The sequence below is a fragment of the Bufo bufo genome, chromosome 1, assembly GCF_905171765.1.
Source record: "Bufo bufo chromosome 1, aBufBuf1.1, whole genome shotgun sequence".
Taxonomy (NCBI): domain Eukaryota; kingdom Metazoa; phylum Chordata; class Amphibia; order Anura; family Bufonidae; genus Bufo; species Bufo bufo.
In genome coordinates this window covers 732,127,480-732,133,479 of record NC_053389.1, presented here as the reverse complement: position 1 = coordinate 732,133,479, position 6,000 = coordinate 732,127,480, and positions in this window count along the sequence as shown.

Here is a 6,000-nt window from a genome sequence, read left to right as displayed (position 1 = left end):
TGAATGCTGAGCTGAAATCAACAAACCGCATTCTTGCATAAGTATTAAGTATTCTTGTTGTCCATATGTAAGAGTACACAATGAAGCGCTGTAGCTACAGCATCCTCTGTATTCCTATTACTTCGATAGGCAAATTGGCGAGGATCCAACGTGGGGGGCAAGCATAACTTTAGGTGTGCCAAGACCAGTCACTCAAAGCACTTCATAACTATAGGCGTGAGTGCTACAGGGCGATAGTCGTTCAGGTCAGGCACATTGGTGATGAGTGATTTGGCACAATAGAGGTGGTTTTAAAGCACGCTGGTACTACTGCCTGGGCAAGCGACAGGTCGAACATGTCAGTAAAGACCCCTGCAAGTTGCTCAGCACATGCTCGAAGCACACGTCCAGGAATGCTGTCAGGGCCAGCAGCCTTGCGAGCGTTGATACTGATCAGTGCGTTATGGACATCTATGATGGTGAGAGTGAAGGTATGGCAGTGGGTAGGGTTTTGGCAAACTTTTTCTTATTGTTCTTATCATAACGAGCGTAGAAGTAATTTAGCTCATTGAGGGAGGACACAATCATGGCTATCTGTGTGATATTGCTGAGATTATAGTCAGAGATGACCTGAATGCCCAGCCACATGCGTCGTGGGTCAGAGTTGACAAAGTGTTTCTCCACCTTCAGCTTGTAGCTGTGCTTGGCCTTCTTGATGCCCCTCTTCAGATCTGCCCTGAACGTACTGTAGGCCTGAGTATCACCTGATCTAAAGGCCATGTTATGTGCCTTTAGTAGAAGCTGCACTTCCTTGTTCATCCATGGTTTCTGTTTTGGGTACATTGTGATCTGATTTTCTGTGGTAACATTGTCAATTGTGGTGTTAATGTATTCCACTACTGAATACGTGTAAGAGTCGATATTAGTGTGAGAAACACAGGTGGCCTGGGAGGCAAACATGCTCCAGTTCATGTCTTTAAACCTGTCCTGGAGTACAGAATCTACCCCCGCTGGCCACACTTTGATTGTCTTCACAGATGGTTTCACAAGGTTGATAAGCGGCAAGTACTTGGGGGTGAGAAACAAAGAAAGGTGATCAGACTGTCCAAAGTGGGGAAGGGGTGTTGCCTTGTAGGCTCCAACAATGTTTGTGTAGACATGGTCCAAGGATTTTTCACCTCTGGTATGGCAGGAGACATGTTGATGAAATTTAGGTAGCACTGACTTTAGGTCGGAGTGGTTAAAGTCACCCGCTAAAATAAATGCAGCCTCAGGGTGTGCAGATTGTTGTTTGCTGATGACTGCATGAAGTTCGTTCATAGCAAGCTTGGCATTAGCATCCAGTGGGATATATGCAGCTGTTATTATAGTGGAGGTGAACTCCCTCAGCAGATAGAACGGTCTACACTTAACCATTAGATACTCTAGGTCAGCTGAACAGTGTTTTCCAACAATGACAGAGTTCGTACACCAAGCCTTGTCAACATAAATGCACAGTCCTACGCCTCTTGTCTTACCGGAAACATCTGCTATTCTATCCACACGGAGAGTATGGCGTCTGACCAGCTCGACAGCACTGTCAGATATTCCGCTTTGTAGCCATGTTTCTGTGAGCATCATGACATTACAATTCATAAGTATCCTATTGTCAGCGATCCATAGTCGTAACTCATCCATTTTGTTCACCAGGGACCGCACATTAGCAAGGAAAATGCTGGGTAAAGAAAGCCGATACGGTGTTAGCCTTAGCTTAGCCCGCCGCGCTTCCCCGCCTTTGTTTGAGGTCCCTGAGCCGTCTTCGAGCACTTCAGGTCAGCCGAGTAGCCTGTGAAGTGTCGGGTGTTCTTATTTCAGGGATAAGTCGAAGATTGCTGATTAAACAGTCGGAGTTGTGTAATCCTATATCCAAAAGCTCTTGTTGGGTGTAAGATGTAAAAGCGAAGCTGTTCTGAACGAACAGACCCGAAATGAGCTGAAATAAGATTGCTAACTTAAAAAATCTAAAGAGACGCTGGGCCACGCACCGCCATCTTGGTGTCACTTGTGTTATCAGCCATGGACTTTGCAGGAGCTCTGTGTGACCCTAGTTGAAATGTCTCCAGCTGCTCAGCTCCACAGACCAGACAATTTTGGCATGTATTAGTAGCAAAAACAAATACATATTTGTCGTTCAGCGGTGCAGTTATATGTTTTAAAACCTTTTGTGGCTTGTATAAGTGGAAAAAAATGGAAGGGCCTATTTGCCATTTTGCGGTGCAGTTATATGTTCTAAAGCCCTTTTTGGCATGTATTAGTGGGGAAAAAACAGGCTTATTAGCCATTGTGTGATGAAAATTACAGACTTTTTTGGAGTGTTTTAATTTCCTTTTTAATTATTTATTTATTTTATCTAACAGTATGTCACACAGAGAAGTGCCAGGCCCTGCATGGGAGTGGCAGAGGCCTAAATGTTTCTGGCGCAGGCACAGGTCGAAGGAGAGTAAGGTGGAGTGGCAGCAGGAGTCGCAGGGAGAGGCCTGAGCTCCCGGTGTCATCTAGCAGTCGTGTATTGACCAGCAACCCAGCGGTTCTTGAATGGTTAACTCAGTCATCCACTTCATCCCAAGTGACAACAGACACCCCCAGCCAAGAGTCGGTGGGTTTGTCAGACACAACCCTCAGTTCGCAGGGCCCTGGAGCAGGCAGTATGCCCTCACCTGTCCTCAACCTGCCTCTGTCCTTTTCTGTTCTCTCAGCCAGAGAAGTATTATAGTATATGCGGTGGGCTCAGCTCCACTATACTGCAAGGATAAGCTACTAGAGGACAGTCAGCAGCTACTAGCCAGCTAAGATGTGGAGGAGACATCCGCTGCTCCCTCCGGTAGGCAAGTAATGAAGAGGAGAAACTACTCACCAGCAGCAGCACCTAGACCTGGAGCAAAACCTGAACCAGCAGGTGGTGGCATACTTGGACAGCACCCTGCCACCCAACATTGAAGATCCGCTGGACTACTGGGCAGCCAAACTGGGTTTGTGGCCGCAACTGGTCGAGTTTGTCCAGGAAAAGCTGTCCTGCCCGGCCAGTAGGGTGGCATCAGAGTGGGTGTTTAGTGCGGCGGGGGCCATAGTTACCCTAAGAAGAACTCGCCTGTCCACCCAAAATGTGGAGAGACTGACCTTTGTTAAGATGAATCAGCAAAGATTTCCACCCACCAATGCGTGATGCGTCAGACTAGATCATCAATGGTGCCACACCAACACTTTGACAAAAGAGACTGGTTTCTTCCAGCTACCTATCTCAGTTACTATTCTAATGCAGCCACCCATCTGTTGCCACACATCTGATGCCAAGTGCTCCTTCTTTCCCCCACCATCTTCAGCTGGTACTGGTATTGTCACCCATCTCCCCACTCTGTCACCGGGCCACTCTGTGGTCTCTTGATGCTGCTGCCACCTCCACACTATGTCATCTTGCCACTCTGTGGTCTCTTGATGCTGCTGACACCTCCATACTGTCATTGTGCCACTCTGTGGCCTCCTTCTGATGCTGCTGCCACCTCCAGACTCTGTCATTTGGCCACCTGTGGTCTCCTCATGTTGCTTCCACTTTACCACTATGTCATAGGACCACTCTATAGACTTCTCATGCTGTTCCCACCCTGCCCACTTCATGACTGGGCCACTATTTTGCCTTTTGGCCTGGCTGACATCATCATTTTTTTTACTCATCTTCTGATCTGTCAGAAGGAAGGAAAAATTAGACGCACAATGGAACCTGTCTATGTAACAGCTGTAAGGCCTGTATGACATGGTCCCTATTTTGCATCAAAATTGGCTTATGATTTGGTAGCCAAAAGCAGGAGTGGGTACAAAACACAGAAGAAATGCAAATATTCCATTCATGTGTTATCTCTATTTTGGATCCACTCCAGTTTTTTGGGCTTTAGCAATACTGATGGATTACTTACCAAATAATGACCGAGTGAAGGGGGATGCTCTACGGACCGGATCCATTTTTTTGGGGGTTATTGTTCTGACGGATCAGAGGAAGAGCAAAATAATCTGTGACGTCAACACAAACTTACTGCTGACACCCTCTCCACTCTGTCAGGGGGGCTCTACTTGTATAAGCGTGTAATAGAACAGGTTCTATAGACATCTATGTGGAATCAGCTGACGATGGTGTAAAAGGAGCGCACTTCTTCCTGACGCTAACATTGACCTGTAAGGCTGAGTTCACACTTGAGTTATTTAGTCAGTTTTTACCCCGTAACTAGAGTTGAGCGGACACCTGGATGTTCGGGTTCGGCAGGTTCGGCCGAACTTTAAAAAAAGTTCGGGTTCGGGACCCGAACTTGACCCCAAACCCGAACCCCATTGAAGTCAATGGGAACCCAAACTTTTGGCCACTAAAATGGCTCTAAAATAGCCCTGGAAACAGCTAGAGGGCTGCAAAAGTCAGCAAAATGTGCTTAAAGGGCTTCTGTCAGCCCACTAAACCGTTTTTTTTTTTTTTTTTTATTAATAATAACCCCTACACTGAGATTTATCCATACATAAGTAAAATAATAATTTTGGTTCAGTAGAATTTGCTAAAACCCTATTTTTATAATATGTAAATTACCTTGCTACCAGCAAGTAGGGCGGCTACTTGCTGGTAGCAGCCGCATCCTCCGATGGTAATGACGCCCCCTCTGCTTGTTGATTGACAGGGCCAGCGGACGGGATCTTTCTCCGCTGGCCCTGCCTGTTTTCATTCAATATCTGGCGCCTGCGCCGCGGCCGTACTGTCACAGCCAGACAGCTGAGAAGCGCTCACAGGAGCTTCTCAGATCCTCCTCCTTGAATTTCTTTGTTTTGATTTAGTTTCTCATCTCGTTAGTCTATCTCAGCTGTCATGCAGTTGGACTGATTGCTACCCTTTAAGTTCCTCCACATAATGCAGTAGTGTGCGGCTGATACAACTTCCTGGAGTGTGTGTGCATGCTGTTCCCAGTTCCCAGTTCCCTGTCCTCAGTCGTCAGTCGTCTGCAAGATAAGTGCTGTTTATGTATTTATGATTTTGTCTTTTCTGGATCCAGGTGACCCTGACTCCCTCCGTGTCAGTGTAGGGAGCCGGTGGTCGTGTCCCTTCACTATTGTAGGGTCTTCAGGTAATAGATAGCCGAGGAACGTGGATATGCGGCCATCCACCTTTGGGGTGTTCTCATAGGCTGAGCAGTGAGGGAGAGCGGCAGGTCTATTGCAGGGGTCTCCCTTTGTTCCTTAGTTGTGGATCCAGAGAGACATTGTTTATATTGTATTGTCTTGTTTCCTGTACACCATCCGTGACATTATCAGCCGCCAAAACCGTCTCAAGCATGGATCCGGTTTCACTTTTGGCTGAACGCTTTCAGGGTCTTTCTTTGGAGGTAGCTGATCTCTGTAAGACTTTTTCTCAGTTTCAAGTGACCGGTTCAGCTTGCGTTCATGGAGTTTGTTCTGAGCCTAAGATCTCGCTCCCGGATACGTTCTCCGGGGGTAGTGAGAATTTTGTGCGTTTTAGAGAGGCTTGCAAACTCCATTTTCGCCTTCTTCCCCATTCTTCTTGTGATGAAGAACGGAGGGTGGGGATCATTATATCGCTGCTCAGGGGTAACGCTCAGTCCTGGGCCTTTTCGCTGCCGGAGGGGGCACGGCCCCTTCGTTCAGTGGATGAATTCTTTTTAGCCCTGGGTCAGATATATGATGATCCGGATCGCATTGCTCTGGCTGAGTCTAGACTACGTCTGTTATGCCAGGGTAAACAATCCGCAGAGATATACTGTTCAGAATTTCGGAGATGGGCAGCAGATACGGGTTGGAATGATGCTGCACTCCGAAGTCAATTTTGCTATGGTCTTTCAGAGGGATTGAAAGATGCATTTGCCTTTCATGAAAGACCTACCTCCTTGGATTCTGCTATGTCTCAGGCTGTTCGTATTGACAGGCGTCTTAGAGAGAGGAGAGATCTCTCCTTCCTGTCATACTCAGTCCCGGGACAGTGCAGCGGTCTCATTCTGT